This window comes from Lissotriton helveticus, chromosome 2_1, assembly GCF_964261635.1.
Source record: "Lissotriton helveticus chromosome 2_1, aLisHel1.1, whole genome shotgun sequence".
Taxonomy (NCBI): Eukaryota; Metazoa; Chordata; class Amphibia; order Caudata; family Salamandridae; genus Lissotriton; species Lissotriton helveticus.
The window spans coordinates 1,934,217,158-1,934,243,753 of record NC_136059.1 but is presented as its reverse complement, the minus strand read 5'-3'; the positions used below and the strand labels follow the sequence as shown (position 1 = coordinate 1,934,243,753).

Sequence of the window (26,596 nt, the reverse complement as noted above, 5' to 3'; positions counted from 1 at the left end):
CTGCTGACATGGATAGGGCTACCATAGTGGTCATCCCCAAGCTGGGCTATCCCACCAACCACTGTACTGCGTACAGGACCATCTCCTTGATCAATGCCGAGGTCTATGGCCATTCCTCCACAAGCTGATCCATCCAGACAAATGCAAATGTATGCTGGAATGCAGTACGCACCATTAAATCTGCTGAGCCCATGTGGTCAAGGCCCGCATAAAGAAGCTCGAGGATCCGTTGGCCCTACTCTTCCTCGACTTTGAGAAAGACTTCCACATAATGGACTGGTCTTTCCTGTTCGGTGTTATGGGGAAAATGGGATTAAGCCCAGGATCCTCAGATATAAACGGCTGCTATATTCAAGACCAAGGGCACGCACATTGGTTAATCAGACACCTTCCCCATGCGCTGTGGCACCCAGCAGGGTTGCTCACAGGCTGAGCTCCTCTTCGCCCTGGTTATAGAACCACTGGCCCGATTACTGCATTGTGATGCCCGGGGATGGGGATGGGGCTGGGTGGATGGCAAAGAAGATCTGATCTCCTTTTATGCAGATAATATCCTTCTGTTCCTCTCCTATCGAGACCTCAGGCCCCGGATGCATGGAAATCGCAGAACTGTTTGCAGTGGCCTCAGAACTATAGATCAACCTCAACAAATCGCTGCCTGTCCCACTTCAAGGAGGGTTCGATGAGACCTCTTTGTGTATCCCCATCCCAGTGCAGAGTGGCAGCTTCAAATACTTTGGAGTATGCATTTCCAGAGACCCATATAAAACCCAAGACCTTAACTATAGCCTTACCTCTTTAACGAACCATGTGGAGGCAGACCTATAGCACTGGCACTCACTTCCCCTGCAATTATTAGGCAGAATTGCACTGTTTCAAATGATGATATTCCTCCGTTATCTTTATGTGTTCCAAAAATATCCCCTCTCCTTCTCGCCTATCTGGTTTTGGATGTTGGTGGCAGTGAGTTGCACCTTCTTATGGTCCAAGCGCCTACCATGAATCTCCTCCAACGAACTTAGGAAACCGCCCTACGATGGAGAGACAGGTAAGGCGGACCTCTTTCAATACCATAGAGCAGCACGCCTACCATTTGTGAATGAATGGCTGACGGTTGGACTGGACGGTCCAGCTTATAGGACTAAACTTTCACTCCTGAACTTGGATTGGCTGTTAGAGATCCTATATGACAATCCCCTTCTCCATAATCTTCTGGAAATCACTAAAGTGAGGGGAGCGGCGAGGAACCTAGGATGCGGTAAGACACTGATGCAACAAACCCCACTGTGGAAGGGCAGACAACTTAGACACACAACTTTGAGGCTTTGCCAAGAAGGACAAGATTGACATAACAGTTATAGAGGGCATATAGGCGGTGGGCACAATGCATTCCTTTCATGAGCTTCAAACACAATTATCTCTGTCCACAACACAGTTCCACAAACACCTCCAACTGTGACATGCCCTACAAACCCACCTAACAGACATCCCCAAACACAGTCTACTAGAGGAAACACACCAGATGGGTAAATTTACTGCACCCTGGTCGTAAATGCCCCATATGGCTTCCCAGACCTGCAACAGAAATGGGACAACTGGCTCGGGCCGCTGAAAAATATGGACTGGGTCTTGGCGCACCTGGCACCCCGGGAGATCATGATCTCCTCGAGGCTTCTGCTTATACAACTGAACTATCTACACATAACATACCTGCCCCCATGGCGTCTCTTGTGAGCAGGGCGCTCAACAAATCCAGGATGCCCCGCTGTCCCTGCCCTAGTGCAGACTTTTATCATATGGTCTGGCAATGCCCACTAATTGCCACCTATTGGCGCTGTAGCATGCTTACCCTGGCCTGGATACTGGGGAGTCCTATTACCCTCACACATAATCAATCATTACTGGGGCCTCGATGAGGTGGGGGATTGCTGTTGTGACTCCTCTCTGTTTGGAATGGCAACGGTTGTTGCTAAATGAGACATTGCCCGGAGATAGAGATCCACAGTCTTGCCGACTCTTTTCAATTGGCAAGTGGGTATGGATTGGTAGCAAAACTTGTAGAACCTATCTATAAGGCTCTGGGGTGTCCAGGGAAGCCCAGAAAAATTTGGGACAAGTGGTTCAGCTACAATGGCTTGGGGCAAATCACAGTACATGATGTGGAGACTGGTTGGCTCTGTTAAGACCCTTACATCTGTACAGGGTGGTTGCTTACCATTTTGTGATACTGTTCATTTCCACAGTTCCACAGTCTTGCCGACTCTTTTCAATTGGCAAGTGGGTATGGATTGGTAGCAAAACTTGCAGAACTTATCTATAAGGCTCCGGAGTGTCCAGGGAAGCCCAGAAAAATTTGGGACAAGTGGTTCAGCTACAATGGCTTGGGGCAAATCACAGTACATAATATGGAGACTGGTTGACTCAGTTAATACCCTTACATCTGTACAGGGTGGTTGCTTACCATTTTGTGATACTGTTCATTTTGTTTACAGTGGCAAGAAACTCTAATAATATTTTTATCAAAAGAATCAAGAGTAGCCAAAATCCATTTATAATTGGAACTTACCAATACGATCATAGACCACCTTAGTAGAGACTAAAGTATTGGATACTGGAGCACCTTACTAAGCATGTTTTATTTAGATTCAGAGTCACTATATGAACTTAAACTGATTTTTTACCCCTAGTATACTCTTGTAAAGATCTTACTTACCTAGCTGGGAGAAGAGCAGGATCTTAGTGACTTCTCGCAACCATCTTTTCATTTACTTCAGCAAGAAACAAACCAAGAGCCATTTGTTTTATATGGGTGCTGGAGTGATCTTTAACATTACCCATGCTTTGATGCTTTGGAAGTTCAAATCTTGATACATGGATGAGATTTTTATGAGTGCATATGTGTCTGCGCACAAATTAGAAAAGTGTTCATTCTCGGAATGTACCTTCCCTGTGCACTTTATTCATTTTACTGGCTTATAAAATCTCCTTGCTGGTGGAAGATAGCCTTTGAAAAAGGTATGGACCCCTCACTTTTTACTATTATGATGAAGGGAAGGCCTATGGGCATACTCAGTAGCTATTGTAATTAGATGTCCAGATTGGGACTTTAATGTGATTGAGCCAAATTTAGGCCTTGCCTTACCTCCCAAACTCAGCTATGATGGTCTTTTATTTGCCTGCTGAGCACGTCAAAATTATACTTACAATGAAGTCATGCTGTAAAGACCACAGACTCCGGATTCTAGTTCGAGAGTTTTAATATAAGGACAAAAATAGCTGAATATAAACACACCTTAGTATTAACGAATATAGATACAGGAAAATGAATACAGAGCCAAATCTACGCATATAATTGATTCGGCATAGGAGACACAGAATAATACACTCCAAGATTAGTATACAACCCAAGATGGAGGCGGAATCCAAATCCCTTTTCATTAGGAAGGGATGCATAAATTGTCCCTACACTACTCTCATTGATGGTGTGTCTGGCTGGTTCCCCTATCTTATTTCTCAAAGGTGTCAGCACGCTTACACTTCCTTAGAAGTACTCACGTCAAATGGGTCAAGATAGTGTAAAGCTATAGAGTTTGCTCTTAAGATGCTACTTCTCCTCCGAAAATCTAGACGTCTGCCTTTTCTGTCCCTGCACATACTACAAAAGGAATAAACTCAGCCCCCTCCTAAATGTATCACATGACAAATTATTTTGCTTCTCCAGTACTGTGGTATTTTTCAATGACGTCTTTAATGAAATCTTCCTTGTTTCTGGTGACCTTGGAGTGTAGATAGGCCAGGCACAGACAATATATTTTATTTTTTTATTTTAAAGGTTTTATAGAGCGCTGGCTAGACCCGGAGGTATCAGAGTGCTTTACATGAGCATCAGATCATAGTTACAGGTTACATCGTTACAAAGGTTACACAGTTACTAGAGCATGGCAACATAGTTACTTGTAAGTTCAAGATAAACAATAAGCACAAATACAAAAGGGGAAAAGCAAGCAAGGGGAAAGATTCAGGGGAGGGTGGCAGGAGCTGGGGAAGTAGACAGGTAATGAAGGTGGGAAAGGAGGCGGCTAGGGTGAAAGACATCACATAGAAAGAGGAGGGGAAGGGCGACGTGGACACAAACGGGTAGACGAGTCAAAGCTACGTCCAAAGTCCAGTAAGCTGTGATCCCAGTGCAAGTGGTATCACTTTCCTATCTCTGTTGCGGGAGGCTCCCTTTACACAGTGGACTCTCTCGGAGGGGTCTCTGAGACTCCAAGGCCTACATACTGGATCCTTCCCCAAAAAGGGGAGAGGGAGTGCTTTGGCAAGGGGTGCCATACTATACCTCAGCTGTGAGTGGCTCCCTTGGCGCAGTGAACCCTCTCAGTGGGTACGCTGAGACTCCAGAGTATAAATATTGGATCTTTCCCCAACAAGGGGAGAAGGAGTGCTTAGTCAAAGGGCACAAAGGGCAGGGGGATAGGCAGACTAGCAGGAATGGTGAGAGATTCCGGGGAGAGTGGATAGGAGCTAGGAGCTAGGGAGGTAGACAAAGGGAGAAAGAGTACTAAATGGGAAGAAATTTAATTAATGAGTTATTATATAGCGCTGGCTAGACCCGATGGAATAGGAGCGCTTTACATGAGGGACAATAATGTTTCAAATTACATCAGTTAAAAGTTACATAAGTATCAAGAAAAGCATTTAAAGAACATAGGGGACAAGGTGAATGGAGCAGGAAGGGTAAGGAGATAGGGTAAAGAGGTAGGAGGAAGACAGGACGTAGAGACGAGGGGAAAATAGTTACAAAAGATACCAGAAAAAGTTTTTAGGAGCATAGAAGAAAAGGAAAATGGGGTGAGGAATGGAAGAAGGGTGAGGCCAAAAGGGATAGTGTATAGATACAGCGGAGAGACTAAGGGAAAGTTTGTCCAAGATCCGTCTGGGTAGGTGGCGGCCGAGGGGGAATCCGCGACACATCTCCTCTTCAGCTATCAGGTAGCTCCACCGGGCATCGGTCAAATTGCTAGGTCTCAACAGAAAACATTAAAGGGGAAGAGGGTGAGAAGAAGGGAGCTTAGAGGGGGAAGGGGGTGGGGTGAAAGGGAGGAGGGGGAAACGACAGAGAGACGAATGAGGACAATCCACTATAAAGTGACCTAAGCCCAGAGCTCACCAGAGAAAACTTCATCAGCAGCACAGACTATCATTATTCGTCACTTGTCATCACATGTAACAGGTTGTGGTCACTGCGCTGCCTTGACTAAAGTCAACCTCTTTATACTCCAATTCTGAGGTCCTGGACTTGGACTACGAGACACATATGGGAGGTGGTTGTGTGATTTTATGCATATGCTGTCCAGGAGGCCTGCGCCGCATTCTGTCAAACGACGTGGCTAAAAACGACTAAGAGAATATTTTTATTCTGTCAGTTTGTTAGTCTTTTCTCTTCAGGTAACTATAAATAACTGCATACAACTCATATGACACACTAGTATTGCAGTAGGAAAGTCTTAGGCACAATAGGCTGAGGAGAGGATGTGGCCTTACGGCCAGAGCTACTGACTTTGGAGCTATGGAACCAGGTTTGAGGCTCGGCGTGGGATCAGCATCTGAATGTGTCCTTGGGTAACTTAACTGGTGCTCATGTAAAGCACTCCAATACCTTTGGGGCATGTTTGTGCTATATAATTCTGCAAGATTACACGTGGGTATATTCACATACAGATTCTTCGCTGCAAACAATATCTCTTGTGCAGTTAACGTTCATAAACCGCCTCCAATGGCCTCCTCTCCCTTCTCAGACTGTTCAAAGACATTCCAGTTATCTCCTTAAACTAAAATAATGATGGTAAATTCTTAATACCTGCAATGGGATGAGAGCATACTGTTTTGGCACACGCAAAGATACATTTTATGTAATTCTTCAATAGCTGAGGATTTTGAAGCAGTAAACAACTTATAACTCTGAGCCTACAATGCAGACAACTTTAACAACACACAGTTGCCTTAATATGAATATAATATCATTCTGCATATATGCATACAGAAATGATGGTGTTTTCTAATACATATGAATCCTACTTAAAATATACATTATGATTCTATGTTTACGATGTTGAATTAAATGTATTCAATAAACGTGAAACACTGCACATGCTAAAATATGGATAAATGTGTTTAAACCTACAATATAGAGAGCTGAATTCGATCTATCAAATGCATAATTGTTTCAGGGGTGTAGCTGCCATTGGTGCAGCAGTTGCAGTGGCGCCAGGGTCTAGAGCCCTGAGTTGTCAACTAAACCCTGATAATAGGTATATTTGGTATGCCAAGGGAAGTCAAATGGGACATTTTCCTTGCTGGTATGATTGCCCATGGCATCCTTGCTATGCTACTCATTGTTTAATGCTATTTCCTCCAATACCCCTAGTAAAGTTGTCTTGCTTATTAACATAACCTCCAACATGGGTGATGAAGAAGTTGCTGAGTTTTCCTAAAGAAGCACCCACTGCTGGATATCTGCCGCACACATATATTCCTGAGAGTACCAAATATGTTTGTGTATGAGGAACAGAGCACAATTTGAATGAGAGCAAAACACAATGTGTCCAGACTCAAAATGGCCATAAAAGTGTAGCGGAAAGGACACCAATTAGAAGAAAATGTACATACCAAAAAACTCTTTGTAACATGATTTTCCTTGATTGCCTCTAGCGTAAGTAATGTAGATCCATTCTCCATAGTAACTCACCGAGAGTGATCTCATTGTCGTGATGTCCTAATGAGCATACATGAAGACCTAATGTACAGACATGAAGTCCTAATGTATATAGTTTCTTTCTTTAAAAAAAACTACAGTCTAATTGATCTGTGATGAACAGAGAGGTTCCTTAATCTAAGTCTAAATTTAAGAGGCTAGGAGTCTGTTTAGACCATCAATTAAAGATGGGTTCCCAGTTCTGCAAAGTTGTCTCTTCCTACATTTTATATAAGAGCAAACTCAGACCTATTCTTCTCTTTAGTACCATTAAAGGCAGGAGAGCTGCTATCACTGGCTCACAATTAGTTCACTGTCATTCTTTATAGTTTGGCATTGATAAATATCTGTTTCAAAGAGTTCGAACAATATGAAATCAACATGTGAGACTTGTCATGTCAGCCCCTCACTTTTTCACTGCTGAAACTGTCTTTACTGAGATTGATTGATTAGCTATATACAGTAGGATTCGTTGCAGAACTCTGTCTAGTTCATAAACATTTCTATTGTACAGTCCCTTTATTTCTTGCTGACAAAGTAGAAAAATATTCTAATTCCCGTACAATTCTATTTACTCTATTAAACCTTCGGTTCTTCCCTGTCATAAAATCGCATTGGTTTAGAAAAAACTCTTCTCTTTCTTGAATAACCCACTTCATGCTTAACACCCAAAGATCTCAGGGTGTGTAGCACTTTTTAGGTCTCGGACCGTCGCACTGCGTAGCAGTGGGCGGAGCCCGAGATTTAATGATTCTTAGAGGGGGCTTGGAACACGCCCCTCTACTCCATTGGCTGGCCTAGTAAATACTGGCCAGCCATTGGAGGAGAGGGGCGTCACTCCCCTTAAGCCCCGTCTTTTTCGGATTTGGGGGCGTGTTTTTTAGGTTCTTTCCATCTGTGACGTCATCCGTCACTCAAACCCAAAAACACGCCCCCGAATGCGAAAATGACCGTGCTTTCTCCGAGGCATTTCTGCATCTACTTCCGGAGTTGCTCGGCTCCTCTGGCATCCCCCCTTCCCTCTGCCCGCAGCCCTCCTCCATCACGCTCTCGCCCCCCCCTTAACTCTTTCCGCAGCTCTCCTTTGTCTCTCCTCGCCCCCCTTCCCTCTGCCTGCTGCTCTCCTTCGTCTGTCCTCGCCCCCTTCCCTACGCCCGCAGCTCTCCTTCGTCTCTCTTCGCCCCCCCTTCCCTCCGCCCGCAGCCAATCAGCAGAAGTTCACTTTCAAAGGATGGGTCGTCTGCAAGCTTTTAGAAGCAATAAAATAACTCTCTTCTAAACTTATAAGAAATAAGTGGTCTGTAATTAGAGGTACTAACGCTTGCTTACACCTATGGGTAAATATCTCCATGCTTACATAGGATAAACGGGCAGGTCATGTTCCTTGGTTGTTCTTCCAACTGTTTTAAAAATAACATATATAACGACATAATTACAATGTGGAAACCAGTGTCTTTGTCTGTATAAATAAAAGCATATGTATGCCTCAACCTACACAGGTATGTGCAAATGTACATCAATCTGTACGTATATATGCTTGAATGCAGGTACAGACAGACTTGGATATATACATAACTACTCATACACCCACGCGTGCATACACAAGCATATGTTAATACAAGCATACATGAAATCATAGTATGAGTGTGCATGCATAAAAACTGGCATGGGTGTGCATTTAGGTCTGTGTGTAACTGGTTTATTTTGGAAACATCCCGCGCCCGTGCCTACACACAGACATCGTGCATGTATTCATGTGTGGGTGCGTCAACGGGGTCGCCCAGGGCCAGATGTCACATGTACATGCATGCATGCAAACATGCGTGCACACGGTCCATGAGTGTCTGTCTGCCTCATCTGGACAGCGATGCCCAGCTGGATGCCATCACTACGTGTGAAATGAAATTGTACTGCTGTGTCCCCTGAAAAGTGGCCCCTTTTTCTCCCTCGTCAGAGTAATTGGGGTCACCCATCAGCGAGGGTACACCCAGAGTCCATGCCCCGATCCACGCGTAACTCAAAGCCATTTTATCTTTTGTCCCGATAGTCCAAGAACTCGCCCTAAACATTGACATCAAACCCTTGTCTGGCAGATGATGGAGCGCACGCTGCTCACCGTAAACTCTTGACCCCCAACTTTCTGACCTGCAGTGGTGAGGCCCGGTGCACCAACATTCACAAACGCGCCCCCTCTCCTTTTAGAATCAAGGCCGTTTGGACCTTCAGAAACATGCATTGGCGTTTTATCTTTGAGCTAAGGCATTGCTTACGCCCCATGCGTGCAACAAACACCCCTGCACTAGCGCACAGGGGCCCCACCCTTGCATTTAAGTGTGAAACCTTGTGGTAAGTTTGAATGCACAAACATGAACTACCCAGCAACACCGAGATAATACATTTAATTTTGCACTATATTCCAAAAGGGCTTTGCGGTGCATGTTAGGTCGCCGTGCAGCTCTCCTTCATCTCTCCTCGCCCCCCCTTCCCTCCGCCCGCAGCTCTCCTTGATCACGCCTCGCCCCCTTCCTCTGCCGACAGCCCTCCTCCGTCCCGCTCTCGTTTAGGACTTGTTTAGGAGTTCAAAAACAGTTTAGAAGAAAGTTCTGAGTCCAGTTATGATTTTTTGTGTCTGACATGTTTGCAATATCATTTGAAATACAAAAAAATGTAAGAAAGTGAAGACACAATGGTGAATGTTTTGTCAGACTGGAGATAAGGCAGAGACTGCATCTACAAAATGAGGACAGGTGCCATTCTTTGGGGATGATATCTGATTAGTTCTTACGGGGTTGTACTGTTAAAACTCGACTTTAAGTTTGTTTTATTCAAGTTAAATAGTGCATTTGTGAACCAGCCCCGTTCCGAACAGTAATACTAAAGAAATGCCGTCTCTGTGGTGTGCCCTGGCACCCTTCTGGCTGTGGAAATTCGGGTGCTTACTGAACAGCGGGCTGCACCTTTGGAATTGCCTACATCCCTTTCAAGCTGTGCACAGTGCCCCACACTTGTCTGATAGTGGAGGGTCGTGCATTTGAATGAACTGTGCCCTGCGCCAGTATGAATTTATGCACTTTGCCCTTGCACCCTTTCTACTTGAAACACCCCAGTGAACAGTTACCTGCAACATTCTTAAACTGTGCAGTGTGCCCCCGCATGCTTCTTAATGTTGGCCGTTATGCATTTTAGTGAATTGTGATCCTCTCAATATCTGCTCAGCTCCCGCACACCCTTCTGTCTGTGGAACTCACAAGTGTCAGTAAAGGTGCCCTGCACCCTTACGAATCTGGGCACTCTGGTCTGGTGCCCTTGCTGTGGACCCCCCATGTGAATGGTTCCATCACCCTTCTTACTGTGCAGCCACTTGAAAGTGGTGCGCAGCGGCCTGGTGACAGTGGGCTCCCTTGTGCAAAGGTCTTACTGTGGACCCTTGTAAATGGTGCTCTGCACCTTTCTGTAAGTGCACTGTGCTCCTGCGCCTTTCTGACCGTGAAGCTCATACTTTGAGTGAGCGGCACTCTGCACTCCAATCAGTCTGTGCACTTTGCTTCAGCCCTTTCTTACAAACTTCAAGTGATTGGCATCCCTTTCTTTAGATGGTATCCTCCTTCCTTCATACTTGATTAGAGCCATGCATCCCAGTACTTCTGTCAGTCTCCTGTTGAAGACCACTGAGGCCCCAGCATGTTTCCTTCAGTGACCTCGATCACCCTCACACTGAGTCATTAACAAGAGTCTCTAGCCTGGTAGCCATTGCACTTTCCCACTGCCTCGCCCCCCTTCCCTCTGCCCGCAGCCCTCTTCCGTCCCGCTCTCGTTTAGGACTTGTTTAGGACTTGTGCCCTGTGGCTCTGTCTGTGTGTGTGTGCGTGGCTCTCTCTCTGTGTGTGTGCGTGGCTCTGTCTGTGTGTGTGTGTGTGTGTACATGGCTCTGTCTGCGTGTGTGTGTGCGTGGCTCTGTCTGTGTGTGTGTGCGTGGCTCTGTCTGTGTGTGTGTGAGGCTCTGTCTGTGTGTGTGTGAGGCACTGTCTGCCTGTGGCTCTGTCTCTGTCTGTGTGTGTGCGTGGCTCTGTCTGTGTGTGTTTGCGTGGCTGTGTCTGCGTGGCTCTGTCTGTGTGTGTGTGTGTGCGTGGCTCTGTCTGTGTGTGTGTGTGTGGCTCTGTCTGTGTGTGGCTCTGTCTGTGTGCGTGCGTGGCTCTGTCTGTGTGCGTGCGTAGCTCTGTCTGTGTGCGTGCGTAGCTCTGTCTGTGTGTGTGTGTGGCTATGTCTGTGTGTGTGTGTGGCTCTGTCTGTGTGTGTGTGTGGCTCAGTCTGTGTGTGTGTGTGTGTGCGTGGCTCTGTCTGTGTGTGTGTGCACGGCTCTGCCAATGTGTGTGCGCGCGCGGCTCTGTCTGTGTGTGGCTCTGTGTCCGCGAATACTCTCTACTACTCTCTAATGCTCACCTATTGCCATTGGATTGTCTCAACAAACAGCAACGTGGTTACTTATAGGTTCAGTGGCGCTTTGGATTTAGATTCGCACTAAATTGTTTTCAATTCACAATTATTAACACAGTGCTCAAAGGAATGGAGAACCACACAAACTCCATAAATCAAGAGACTAATCTCTCACCAAGAAAATTCCTAACTCCCAAGCACACGTATATACATAAGATAGATCATGTACAAAGACATCCGAGAGGGGGAAATAGGGAACTTATGCTACGTAGGAGAGAAGCTATGTGGATACTTAAGATGCGTAGCATAGAGTGTGGTCTGAATATCGACCAGGAGTTGCACTATTTCTTAGGAGATAACAGATGAATGATATTGCATATAATTAAGTTAGATTGAGTCTGTTATGCAATTTTCTATTGAAATGTATAAGTTGATGCTGAAAATAGGGGGTAATACTGTTAAGAATTCTGCTCAGAATGACCTTTGACTCCATAATTCTTTAAATGTGAATATGTTTATTGATGGAAGGTTCTTGGTTCTACATATTTCCCTTACATAGCCTCAGAAATGCATTCTATTATATTTTACTTTGATTAACACTTTATGTACACGCAGAGACAAATACATCATATTTTGACTTGATTTCAGGAAATTAAAGGGTACATCTTTTCCCATATTAACATTAGGTTATGAACTCATTTTCTATCATGACAGTGGTCGGTTCAAATCTAACCATATAGATTAAGATGACCTTTTCTGACTTTTCATAAATAATGGTTAAGCGATTATGAGCGTGAGTCAAGCACGGATTACTTCGTTCTATAGATATAATATTCGTGACCTTTCATAACCAATGAATAAGTGTTTAAGAGCGTGAGTTGAAAATGCATCACTTCATAACTAGTTGGATTGATAAAAGACTCTTAGTAATCTATCACAATAAAGTACTACCAATATGGCCACTTCATTGAGTTAGTTTATAGTCCTACTTTAATTTCCTGGCTTACGAACATTACCCAATCAGAGACGCTGATAGAAGGATATCTATTTGATTGAGAGGCGGACTACACCAGGGCCGCAGACGCCAAACACACATGGCGTAAACCTTGGATCAGCGCTACTCTAGCTGAGATTAGAGGTAAGGAAATACCCAATATCGAGTCTATGAAACGCTTGGTAGAATTGTATGTTTCTCTTGTGGGAATAGGGGACGTATCAACTTATCGAAGAATTATTACGCTATCAATTCTTGTCCAACCTCCGTAGTGAGACATATTGAATTTTCGATGAATACGTTCACCATTTATAATGCCGACAAGTAATGTCAGTTCGACGTCTTTAGCGAATTGCTCCTTTTTACGGTATATTTCTGCCTAATGTGTGTTATTATACCATATTCAAAGACGTTAGAAGAGGATACTGAATGCATTATTTCTTAAAACTTTAGAATTGAAGAACGAACACTCGACACAGAACAAAAGGGAAATAACGCACTTATATCGTTTTTCCTCACTTGGAACCCACGTGTGGGTTGGAAATATCACCAAGCAGAGAGTAGGTGTTATTTTAATTTCGATACTTACTTACTAAAAATGAAGTTTGTCAATAGATATTATAAGTAATACAAATTTTACTTATTACAGGGCACACCACAGGAATTCTTAGGTATCGTTAATATTCCCGCTTATTAATTAATTACTAGCGATCTCTACTAACAGATCTTTGTTGACTTTTACAACTTCCGTTCTTCATTAACACTTCTTAGTATCTTGCATGAAATAGCCTATTTCAAATTGGGATCGACTTGATCTATCACTAAATTCTAGAACTGGCTTCTAACTTTGCTTTTCTGGGTAGTAAGGTTGAGATATCATGAACCATTTGGAACCACTGGTTTCTGCTCTTTCCATCACGGTATGTTTAGACTATACACAAGCCGTAACATGAATGTTTTTCTGTAACGGACATAATCAAACAATTGAAATGAATGTAAGAATGTGAACAAATATTTAGCCTCTTAATGGTTATACCATAACGGGTGCACTGTCTGTTTATTATAATATCTCACTATTGTGCTTAGGGTTAAATGATAGATACTGATGTGAAGAAATACTATACAATTGTGTATATCTATTTTTATGCAGCCTTGAGAAAGTCGCGGAACTACTATCTGTAGCGACAAAACGTGTTGGCTGTTGTTTGCTGTTGGGAAGAAATCTGAATTAAAACAATACAAGGACTACATTTGAAAATTGAAATTGTTGACTGATATCTTGTTGCATTTAATATTTGTGAAATTCTGAATATGTTAACTCAATCTTATGAATATACGTGTGCTTGGGAGTTAGGAATTTTATTGCCATTGGAAATGACAATACCATTTATTTATGTTTTTTTTTTTTAAATGGAAAAAAATATCATGAGCAATGCCAATAGCTCTACCTTTAATAATGCAGAGACCATTGGATTGTAAATGCTTGTTAAATACTCTTACTAAAACAAAGGTTCATGCTATGCATGGGTGAGCTAAATGTCATGGACACTATCTCTTTCAGATTAAAGTTGTGCACCAAATCCTATTAAATATTAGGCTTGATTCTTACAATGGAAAACATCTTGAACTTTGAAATTCTACTGGTTACCCAAGCTCTAATTAATGATTTGTTCTACATATCATAGGAGGACATTCAAGGAGATAGACTATTTTCGAGTAACCATATAATGAAGAGATTAAAAATCAAAATGTTAACTCTGGCTTTCAAAATGCATTCATCAGGGTTTTTGCAATTTGAGAGATCAGAAATGGTTTCAGTGTTCATAAAATTCAATATGAATTTCAAAAGTTGGTCTCTGTCTTGGCTACTGATAAAGGTATGTAGGAGTGACATACATGTCATCTCTTAGATGGGAATGGAAGTGCAAAACCTTTGCAATGATCTAAATCTTCTGCCTTTGTTGTTGAATACAATTTGGAGGTCCTCCTTGGTACTGCACCTATCTTGGGAATATCTACGTCCCCACCCCCACGTATAAAATTACCACAGCAATAAACGCATCATACTAATGGACTATTTGCAAACATCAGTAGTCATAAGTATCTTTAATCCGATTTGGTGAATTAAGATTTGGAATGTCAATTTGTTATGCACATAAATTAAACTTACATGCATAAAAAAGTGAAACTGGCACCTTGAGTTTCTCATAGTATTCCAGGATTAACCAAATGAATGTAAGTAACTAAGCTTAGGCTTCCGGATCTAAATGCAAAAGTGAGCAAGTGTCAGTTTACAGCATGGTCCATGGTGATCTCAGCTATGAGGCAGAACAATGCAGCACAAACTGTTGGTGCACATGTGCATGACCAGTCTTTAACCTATGTATTTTTTTTCATCAGGCTGTGCTGAATCATGTTCCATGGTACCTGCTGCTCCAATTCTCAGTCAGTAGCTTCGTGTGCCAGGTTCTTCCAACCATTCTACTTTTCTGGAGTACGTTCTTCAGCTACATATCAATATTACCTATTCATGTTAGTCTATTCCCAAGTCATGATCTAAAAAAAGCTGGCTACTGATAGCAAAACATCGATGTACAAGTGATAGAGGGTCATATTTCAATGAATAGAAAGAACAATATCAAAACCTATTTCACTTATATTACACCTTTTGTGTGTGTATGTACTTATTGTTTTTTATTTTTTTTAAATATTTTGTATTGATTTTCTTTGGGTAACAACACAACAATTTCACAAGTCATAAACATTTGTCTATTTAGGTTCTCAGTTTGTTCCCTGTACATGTGCCTTCTTCAGTATTTCTTACACTCATTTGCTCCTTTTCCCACCTTCTTCTTATGGTGGTCCCCTCTTCCTCTCACTTCCCTTTCATTGTGGCTATGTCTCAGTCCCCATTACGGCTTGAGTGGGTTCGTCAACGAAATCCAATCCATAATGTTGCATCTAGTTTCCCAATACCTTTCGGAACTTGCATGGACATCCTCTACTATTATACGTCACCCTTTCTGCTGCCATACATTGGTCCATCCTTATTTTCCATTCCTTAACCCCTTCGACGCTCATGACGAGCTTAGCTCGTCATGAGTTACGCCTCTCATACGCTCATGACGAGCTGAGCTTGTCATGAACCGCGGGTTTTTTTAAAACTCAGCGCAGCGTGGAAATCTGCACCGCACGCATGCGGTTAAGTGTTGGGGTATCCTGTGCTTCCCAATGTCGTGCTCTGTTACTCTTCACCACCACTAAAGCACTGAACAGTAGTTGTGGTCTTGGTATGTCTACTTCACTGTTTATTCCTAGTAGGAGTATTTTCGGGTCTAGGGGGAGGGAAACCTGGAGCACCTCATTGAGTTAAAGAATAATCTTGTACCAGTATATCTGTATATTGGGGCATTTCCATAGTGTGTGATAAAAATGTCCCGGCTCCCAATGGCACCACAAGCAGTTTGGATTTCCGTCTCGTCCTATTTTTTGGATCTTGGCCCTATCAAAGTAAATCCTATATAGTATCTTAAATTGGATATGTAGTAGTCGTGCCCTGATTGGCACCTCTCTGGGGTGCAGGAGAGCAGCTTTGCAGTCTACGTTGTCCATTTCTCCCACTTTCTCCTCCCAATTAATTTGGAGTTTACCTGGTTCTCCGGCATGTTGTTGTTCAGCATTTTATATCTGAGGGCTACTGCTTTGTGGGTGAGGGACTCTTGCAATAAGCGACCTTCTAGTGGCAAATATTCCGAGAGGTTCTCTACATTCAAGGATTCTGTTACCCATGCATGTCTTATTTGTGCGTATTTGAAGAGTTGGGTGGTCTGGAGTTGATATTTTGTTGATATTTTGTGTTGAGTGCGGGAAAGGATTTTAGAGCCCCTTTATCTATGATGTCTCACACTGGCGAGATTCCAACTATGTCCCATTGTCAGAAGCCTTTCAGATTCCCTATTTCTCTCAGCCAGTTCCCTTTCCAGAGTGGCGTTGCTTTAGTCACCTTATGATCTCATCCTAGGGTCTTGGTAGCCCTTTTCCACGCTTCCAGTGTGGTTCGTATGCCCGGTAGGAGGCTGTATTTTCCCTGATCCCCATAGAGGGAGTGGGTAAACGTGCGCTGTGACAGTGTTTCTCTTTCTAACGTATATGATCCCCAGCTGCACGTATCCAGTCATTTATGGTCATTAGATGTTCGGCCCAATAGTATGCTGCTATGTAAGGTACTACAAGACCCCCATTGTACGGGTTCCTCTGTAGTGTGCATAACGTTATTCGTGGGTGTTTCCCCAGCCATAGCAGTGAACGCAGCTCAGCCTCTATATCTCAGAATACTGTCCACAGGATGGTATGATAGGTGTTCTGTAGGGTAAACAGTCATAATATCGATTCCAAAATATAGAATGGACATAATATCGAAGTAAAAATATAGAATGGACAAAATATCGAATGGACACAATATAGTGGTTAAAAATATCGAATTTAAGGTAAGTAATATCGATTTTCAAAATATAGAAGTCAAAATATCGAAGTATACAATATAGGCATTAAATATATCGATTTTTTAATAATATCAATTTTTTTAAAGTGTTTTTATGTTAGTATATGTGTGAAAAGTGTATATTAATTTTTGTAATGTATGTTTAATGTATTTTAAGTAATGAATTTTTTGTTATTTAATTTTTGCGTAATTTAATTCTGTAGCGGGTTGTTGGTTTATAGGGGAATAGGGTAGGAAGTAATTTAATTATATTAAATTAAATATTAATTTTTAGCAATTATTATTAATTGTTAATTAAATTTTGCTTTCTAGTTCTGTAGTGGGTTTATAGGGGAATAGGGTGGGAAGTAATTATTTGTAATTAATTAAATATTTTTATTTATTTATTGGTATTCATTTTGAATTTATTGTTATTTTTTAATTGGTAATTAATTTTTATTAATTGCCAATTAATGTGTATTAATTGATTAATTGTTAATTATGTTAATTTTCTAAATTTATTTTCTGTAGCGGGTTGTGGGTTTATAGGGGAATAGGGTGGGAAGTAATTTAATTGTAATTAAGTAAATAATTTTTTCATTTATTGGTATTGATTTTAAATTTATTGTTAATTAATTTTTAATTGGTAATTAATTTCTATTAATTGGCAATTAATTTTAATAATTGGTAATTATTTTGTATTAATTAAATATTTGATAATTATGATAATTGTATTAATGTATTTTCTGTAGTGGGATGTGGGTTTATAGGGGAATAGGGTGGGAAGTAATGTAATTGTAATTAATTACATATTAAAAATACTTTTTGTGTATTGATAATTAATTTACTGTTAATTTTTAATTGGTATTAATTTTTATTATTAATTCGTTTTTGTTATTGAAAATTAATTAGTTGTTAAATAATAACTAATATGTAGTTGTATTTCTAATTAATTATTACATATTTTAAATTGGTTATTAATTTCAACTAATGTTTTATTGGTATTGATATTTAATTTATTTTTAATAATATATTAAATCATTACTTTCCCTACTGTTAAACTCACTGGAGTGGGAATAGTAATTTTCACCCTCCCGCTATCCAACGCTTTCCCTACTGTTGCACTCTCTGGAGTGGGAATAGTATTTTTTACCTCTACGCTATCCAATGCTTTCCCTACTGTTGCACTCACTGGAGTGGGAATAGTATTTTTTACCCTCCCGCTATCCAACGCTTTCCCTACTGTTGCACTCTCTGGAGTGGGAATAGTAATTTTTACCCTTACGCTATCCAACACTTTCCTTACTGTTGCACTCACTGGAGTAGGAATAGTATTTTTTACCCCTACGCTATCCAACGCTTTCCCTACTGTTGCACTCTCTGGAGTGGGAATAGTAATTTTTACCCCTAAGCTATCCAAAGCTTTCCCTACTGTTGCACTCTCTGGAGTGGGAAAGGTATTTTTTACCCCTACGCTATCCAACGCTTTCCCTATTGTTGCACTCACTGGAGTGGTAATAGTAATTTTTACCCCTACGCTATCCAAAGCTTTCGCTACTGTTGCACTCTCTGGAGTGGGAATAGTATTTTTTACCCCTACGCTATCCAACGCTTTCCCTACTGTTGCACTAACTGGAGTGGTAATATTAAATGTTACCCTCCTGCTATCCTACGGTAAAATATTGTAAATTTTTTATTAATAACTTAAATTAAGTATATCTTAATTTTAAGGTTATTTGAGTATTTTGTAAGTATGTTTTAGTTAATTATATTTATTATTTCATTAATTTTAAATTACTTTTAAGACATTTAAAAAAATTCGATATTTTGACTGACTATATTTTTTACAGACTATATTTTGGATTCGATATTTTTGTACTTACCTGTTTGTAGATAGGAATTCGATATTTTGGCATCCTATATTTTGGTGACTATATTTTGGTAAGTCTATATTTTGTCATTCTATATTATGTCAGTGATCCGTTCTGTAGGGCATAGAGGAACTGAGGCAGTGAGATCATTGAGCCCCTTCCCATTATAGTGTTTTTCAATTTTCAGCGTCCTCTTTAAACTTACGTGTTATTCATGAAACATTGTATTCGTCACTGAGGTCCTTATCTGTTGTGAGAAAAATCCCCATGTATTTAAAGCCTTCCTCTAATGTCTTCAAGTCCTCCGGTAGGGGAGGCCAGTGTTTCAGGGATCTGGGACTGTACGCCAACGACTTGTGTCAATTTACCTTGTAGACTGAGTGACTTCAATGGTCTGGAAGACAGTGTGGATCAAGCTTTCGGGTTTGGTTATGTACAGCAAGATGCTATCTGCATATAGAGATACTTTTTCTTCTCTTGTGTCCTCTGCTGTGATCCTAAAGCCCTGAAGTTTGGAGTGCTGTTGAATTCGACACACCAGTGTCTCTATCATTAGTGCAAACAGCAGAGGAGAAAGGGGGCATCCCTGCCTAGTCCCACACCAATTGGGAACCCCTGCGATATCCTACTGTTCACTCTCACTATCTCTCTAAGAGAATTATACAGCAGAGCCATCCATTTTCAGAATTTTGGTCCTAGACCAAATTTGACCAGAGTGGCCTCTAGGAAGGACCAGTGTACTCCATCAAATGCCTTCTCAGCGTCTGATGATAGGAATATGTGTGTCTTGCTTACTAGCTGCCATTATCCAGTTATGTTTTCTCCTGAGATTCCACCTGGTTGCCCTACTGGACACGGAGCCCGACTGGTCCCAATGGACCAGCGATGTTATGACGTTTCTTAGTCTTGTGGCCAGGATAGTCGCTAGGACCTTCACTTCAACATTTAGGAGGGAGATTGGACGATAAGACTCACATCTGTTCCTCTCCTTTCCCTCCTTATGCATGGTCACAATTGTGGTAAGTGAGAGGTCGAGCAGGTGGGTACTCAGGAGATCTGAGCATCTCTTCTATAGTTCCACAGGCAGGTCATTAGGCCCCGGGATTTTCCGTGTATGGAGTTTCATTATTGCCCCTTTGACCTCCTGCAAGGACAAGTCCTCATCAAGTGCCTCTCTATCTGTCTTTTCCAAAGACAGGGTCTCTAATTCTTTCAAATAGGTCTCTATTTCAGGGGTGTCAGATAAGGGTTTATCCTTTTAGAAGTCTTTATAGTATGTAGTGAACACTGTCGCAAACTGTTTATCAGTTATGTGTTCCTGTCCTTGTCCATCTACTATGTACTGAACCCATCTGTTTTCTATTTCTTTATTGCCAAGCCAGACCGGGAGTTTCCTGGCTTTATCTCCTGTGTCGTATAGTCAATGGAGAGTGGCTTAATGCTAATTGCTGGTCCCTAGCTGCATTGTGCGCTAGATCTATATACTCCTGTCTAAGTGTCTCCCGTTGCTGTCATCTTTTCTAGTGTTAGGAGTTGGTGTTCTATTGTCTCTATCCGTTCCACTTCTTTTTTCCGTTCCCACGCTATGCAGTTTTGCAACCTATCTCTTAACACCGCTTTGTATGTCTCCCAGAGTGTGACCCTTGATTCAACCGTTCCCTTGTTTACTTTAAAGAAGAGCGCAGTGTCGGTCCTTAGCCCGCGACAATGGATTCCTCCATTGTGGTTGCTGTTTCTGATTTCTGTTCCCCAGCTTAATCCACAGTGGTGAGTGATCAGACTGCCCCCTGGCTAGGAATTTTATTTCTTGGACCTCTCCACTTCACCCTTTGGAATATGGATGTAGTCTAGCCTCGAATACATCTTGTGGGCCACGGAATATTATGAGTATTGTTTGGCCTGCGGTTTCAGTATCTGCCATGCATCTACCAATACCATTGTGTTCTCAATTGTGCCAGTGCTGTAGGTGGTAACTTCTGTGGTCTGCCTCTGATGCAGTCTAGGGACATGTCCATCACATGGTTGAACTCCCCTTCTATCATATGTAGTGAGGCGGGGCTTCCACAAGGATTTCTGTGATTTTTGTGTAGTGTGCATGTCTGCAATCACAGAGAGGCATAAGCACAGATCAGGGTGAGTCTCAGTCTGCCCTAAGTACCCGTCACCTCGGCATATGTTCCACCGGAGTGTGTCCATATGAAAGTCGTGTCAAAAGAAAGTGTCTTTCTTATCATGATCACCACCCCTCGGCATCCAGTGGTGTAACCTGTGCGTGCCAAAACTCTGTCTGCTCCTCTCCCCAGGAACCAGCATTTGGTGCCTTGTAGGTGAGTCTCCTGGAGCATCACCATGTCTGGATGAAGGCATTTAATATGGCGTAGCACCTGTTCCCTTTTTATTCTATCTCCAAGGTCATTCACATTCCAAGTCAAGCACATGAGGGTTGGACTATCTTTGGGGCCCGGCATGGGTGGTATTTATCTTCTGTTTTCCCTATCCATATGTGTGTCATGTACTGAGAATATTTCTTTCAATGTCTATACCATGTCTCACCAGAACTGTGCAAAAACAATTCTTTCTAAATAGTGGGCCATTCAGTCCCCAACCCTCCCAATAAACTCCCTGCCTATCCCCCGCAGCCTTCTCACATCACTTGACCCCCAACCATCATGTGTCCATATGTAAGAGAAGGAGAGGTATGTTGGCCTCCCCCGTAAAACAACTTTTGTGCTATGAGTTCAAACTCTCACAGCCTGAAATTTAAACAGTCTACTTTGTAAAGCATCTCTTCGTTGCCCCTTGAGAACTCGAGGCGTTGATACCATGAGGGGGCCACAGCAGGTATGTCGTCTCATAGTGCAGCTCTCCAGCCTTGTCTGCTGGAGCCACTGTGTCGTTCATTCTCCTGACTTTGGCGGGTCTGTAGTTTCCTCCTGTGGTGCTGGCTGTTCAGAGTTTAAGTTGTGCTCCATATTTCTTATTTCAGCAACCAGCGGGTGTGTGGTCTCATTATCTGAGGAAGCATCTTGATTTTCTGATTCAGAGACAGATTCTCGTATGGTGGAGTCATCTGCTCCTTACGGTGTCTGTGATATGTGGGGTGTCCCTCTTTTCCTGGGGTCACTGCCAGATCTTGTTGTTCCTTTTAGCGGATATGGGGTTCCCCCAGTGGCCTGGCTTCTCTGGCATTCGACTTTGCATTTGCGAGGTGTCTTTCCAGGTGACCTGGCATGTGTTGTGTTTGGCGGACGTGATCCAGTTTGTTTATCACCCGGGGGCTGGAGGATTGGCTTTTTCTTCTACCCATGCCCAGGCCTCTTCAGGAGACTGGAAAAAATATGTCTTACCCATGAAGATGACTTTAAGTTTTGCAGGAAACATATACTATATGTTGTGGGCTCTAAGTTTGGCCCTCACTGCGTCAAATGTCCCCCTTTGAAGTTGCACCTATCAACTATAATCTGGGAAGATCATTATTTTTGAGTTGTCATGTCGTACTTCTCCCAATCTTCTAGCTTCCCTCAGGATCATATCCCTATCCAGGAAGTTGAGGAACCACGCTAATATTGGTCTTGGGGATGCGCCTGGTGGGGGTCATGCGCTCAATGCCATGTGCGCCCTTTAGATCACATACCCATGCCACTTAGGGCAAAAAGTTCTACACAAACAAATGATGGATGGAATGTTGAATAAATCATACATTCACCCCCAGTTAAGAGATTTGGGTTAAATCCATTGATCTTTTGCTCACCATTCCACCCCAGTTTAGACCCAGCCATATGCAAATCAGACTCGCCTCTGTGCCTCATGGGAACAGTTCCAGCCTGAACTGCCAAGCCAGGTCCTCATTGGACCGGAAACAAGCCTCCTGGGACCGGTTTCAGGGTATTGCCCTTCATCAGCCAGGCTAGCTTGAATCCAGTGGCACAGTGAGCAAGGGACCCATGTCTGGACATACCCATGCCACTTAGGACAAAAAGTGCTACCACCAAATGATGGACGGAATGCTGAATAAATCAAACATTCACCCCCAGTCAAGAGATCTGGGTTAAATCCATTGTTCTTTTGCTTACTATGCCACCCCAGTCTAGACCCAGCCATATGCAAATCAGTGTTGACCCTGTGCCTCATGGGAACAGTCGAGCCCGAACTGCCAAACCAGGTTCCTCACTGGACTGGAAACAAGCATCCTGGGACCAGTTTCAGGGTATTAACCTTCATCAGCCAGGCTAGCTTGAATCCAGTACACAGTGAGCAAGGGACTCACGTCTGGGCATACCCATCCCACTTAGGGCAAAAAGTGCAACACAACCAAATGATGGAAGGAATGCTGAATAAATCATACATTCACCCCCAGTCAAAAGATCTGGGTTAAATCTATCGTTCTTTTGAGAGCAGCCGGGTTCCATCACAATCCAAAAACCTCTAAGAGATGTGGAATTCACAATATATCGCGCAAACAGCTTCCATATTTCCCTTATACACAGTACTGCACATGGCAAAGAGCCCAGCTAATGTCTAACGGCTTGGTTCATGATTCGTGCACTGGAGGAAAGCATTACTGCAGGAAAGATTACAAATTGCAAAGAAGGGTGCCTCATATACTCCTGCAGATTGTTCTGTGGTGTGTTTTTTTTTTATCATCAAACCACCACTTTCAGCTGCTCCTCAACTGCATCTTCTCCCTCTTTCCTTGCCACTGTCTGAGTTTTTATCATATAGATCCTATCTTCGTTCCCCGCCCTTGAACTATTGAGTTGTTGTGGCCTGGTGACATTTTAAGCAGTTACGTTCACTTACCCTTGAACATATTTTAGCCTTTCCTGTGGTAATTGACGAGTGCAGACAGTACCTGCAGTTCGGGGGAGCTGAACGCCCGCCGTATTCCCGCTGCTTTCCCACCGCCGCACCTCCAAGATCCTCGGTGTGGCCGCTGTGTGGCGTGTGGGACTACTATCCCCATAATTCCGGGCATGTCCACATCGCGCTAGGAGGCGCATAAAATCTGGGACAGCCCCGTCTCGCGGGACGCCGGGCGAAGCCCGGGCAAAGGGCGGGCCGTCTACGGCCGTCCAGGGCCGGTCAAGGCTGGGCTGGGCTAGCCCTCTAAAGTCTTCACTTTCGGGAAAGCCCTCTTATGATCCATCTATCTTATCCTTGACTGCTCTCGTTATATTTTCTGGATATGGAGCGGAGGCGCTGCCTTACACCTGCTCACGCTGGGGGAAAATCAACTGGGACCCTCGATGACTTTTTTACTAGAGCTGCTGGAGTTGTGGGTAGAGCAATCGCTCTAACAGAGAAGCGTCTGTCCATGGAACTTCTGAGTGCCAAGCGCTCCTCCTTAGGCGGTTTGATAAATGCTATCTCACCGGTCACCTCCGCACCAACTACCCTACTCACGTGTAGCCCTATTGACTTGGATAAACTTGACCTACAATTTGACTATCTCACAGGGGGCGAAGATGCTCCACCTTTGAATGTTTCTTCCTGTAGTAGCGCTTCTTCCGAAGGGGTTTTACCCGATTGAACCAAGGAAAGGCCTACAGTCAACAGATACTCCTTTGGTTTTAGAAAAAGTATCATCATGCACAAAGCTAACTGGGAAAAGGAAGAGGAGGGGGGACGCCAAGTGGGTAGAAAACCTAAGATTTCAAGGATTTCTAGCTATCCAAATGCATCACTCTTAAGGAAATCTAGTAACATATTTAAAAAACCAAAAAAGTCCACTAAAGTCCCGTTAGTCCCTAGTGCCCATATTAGACAGGCGGAAAACATAGCCACAAACTCCAAGGAAGAGGATGAGTTAGTGCTATCTTTTACCAACATGACGCACTTGTTGCATTCGTTTATCCTTCCCCTGATTGAAAGGCTGAAAGCTATAAACAGAAAGATTGATAACCTGAGCGAATTAGCCAACGATAACACACGTAGGCTTGATGCATTAACATTATCTAAGCCAATCCGTGATAGGGGGAATTTGTCAAGCACTAATATAGATCCTAAAGTCCCAATATCAAGCACCATAAATAAGGCTCGCACAGGCCGTATAAGTAATACTGCCCAAACTCTACTCCCTATAGCAAGTAAACCCCAAGAACTTAATCCAGCCACCACACAATTATCTGATACAGAGATGAATAAGGACACGGGGGGGGATTGTAGAATCCAGAAGGTCAGCACAGGTTGCCTTGCCAGTAATCAGTCTCCCGCCAGAATCAGTACCCCTGGTTTTTGTATTAGTGAACGTCCCTGTTTTGAATGAAGGCACGAGGGAGAACTTTGGCCAGCTAAAAAACAAGGCGGTCCACTGGATTACAAATAACACCTCAGAGGGCAATACCATCTGGCAGGATATCATTATGGCTCATAGAGTGTCATGGATAGGGAGAACCAAAAAGAATAAAGCAGGGGATTGTATCGTTTTGAAGACCTGACCCTGTTAGACGTATCATGAGTGAGATGTCGTTTAATGCTAAGACACATAGGAGGGGTATTGAGATTCTCCCACTTGAATACTTTTATGGGGAGCTGAACAGATTTAACCTAAGCAGAGCAAATGACGAGGGGTACAATAGGTACACGCAAAAATCAACTCGTCATGGCTGGGAATTTCCTACTAAATTTTTTCCTAACCACCAACGTAGTAGAGCAGATGTACACCTCCCTAGCTTTGAAGGGGTTAATCGCTACTCGGTCTTGTTCGGGTACAATAGGTACACGCAAAAATCAACTAGTCATGGCTGGGAATTTCCTACTAAATTTTTTCCTAACCACCAACGTAGTAGAACAGATGTACACCTCCCTAGCTTTGAAGGGGTTAATCGCTACTCGGTCTTGAGGGGGCTTGATGGAGTTGACTGACGGCGAACCAACAAAAATAGGGAGGCTTTAAGAACAGGACTAGAAACTGTGGCAGAACGAGTTGAGGTAATTTGTGAGAGTTATCCCCACAGGGAAAAGCCTTTGCTGGAGTCATTGGAGGTACCTTCTCAGATTAGAACAGAACATCTAACGGTTGATAGTGAGGGTGATTGCACATCAGGAAATCTATCCAAGGATCAACCAGGGGCACTCCCACAGAAAGGAACGAGGCTTGTTTTCTGGAATATTGCAGGACTCCGCTCGAAAATAAACAATCCAATTTGGTCTGACTTTATTAAGGACATAGACATACTCTGCCTCCAGGAGACTTGGTCACGTGAAGCCATTCACATCAACGGGTTTAAAACATTTCACGTACCAGCAAGTCCTTCCAGGTATGGGAGGTGTAAAGGCGGACTGACTGTCTATGTATCTAACCTGTTGGAGGTATTATGTTTGAAATCGGAGGGTTCATCTAGTGAGTATCAAATTATTGTAATTCAGGTGACCCCCAAGGCAGAGGTAATAATCATTAATATGTATAATAATACTGAAAAGGGGTTGGTAAATGACATGATAAAAGCCCTTAATAAGGAAATTAGACAGTTGGTGGATAATACAGCGAGGGATTCCATCGATACGATTTTAACCACCATCTTTGCAGGCAGTATCAGAGCGGTTGTGGCGATCATGAAATGTACAAATCGGAAAATCTCCCACACTTTGAGCACAATAATGGGGGTGATGCACTCAACGACATGATGGCCTCATTTAATATGGGTTTCGTAAATCTGCAATGTAGTCCCCCGGTCGAATTTAGTCCCACATATGTGGGGAGAGGGCATAGTACACTGATAGATTTTGTCACCATCACTAATTCCCATTCAAACCGTCTAACTGATTTTACAACATATACTATAGGTTTGAGCTTCCAACTTCCTCTTGGCTTTGGTATCCAGCTCCCTGTAAACAAAGACTGTTCCATGATAGAAAGATTGGCCTGGACAAGTAATTGTATTTTAAGCAGACAGAACGGGTATGCTCTTAGGTGGTCTTTGAGTAATCCAGCGATTACAAATAGCAACATAATTAAACAAGCATTTGCGTCTATCAATAGATGTCTTCAGGATGAGGTCTTACACTGAGAGGTCTTGGATTCCTTCACAGATATCACAAGGATCATTAAAAAGAATCTTTTG

The 26,596-nt window shown here is 42.8% G+C and overlaps 1 protein-coding gene and 1 long non-coding RNA gene across 2 annotated transcripts in view; one reads left to right on the top strand and one right to left on the bottom strand.

Annotated features, from left to right (window-relative positions):
- LOC144818947 (uncharacterized) overlaps positions 1-13,719 on the top strand; it is an 83,739-nt gene extending 70,020 nt beyond the window's left edge. Inside the window, exons 2-4 of the long non-coding RNA XR_013607184.1 lie at positions 12,636-12,742; positions 12,832-12,853; positions 13,333-13,719. This is a non-coding gene — a long non-coding RNA (uncharacterized LOC144818947). The remainder of the gene's footprint in view (positions 1-12,635; positions 12,743-12,831; positions 12,854-13,332) is intronic.
- The window catches only part of INPP4B (inositol polyphosphate-4-phosphatase type II B), a 1,970,577-nt gene that overhangs the window by 1,498,271 nt on the left and 445,710 nt on the right, over positions 1-26,596 (bottom strand). The window lies entirely within an intron of this gene.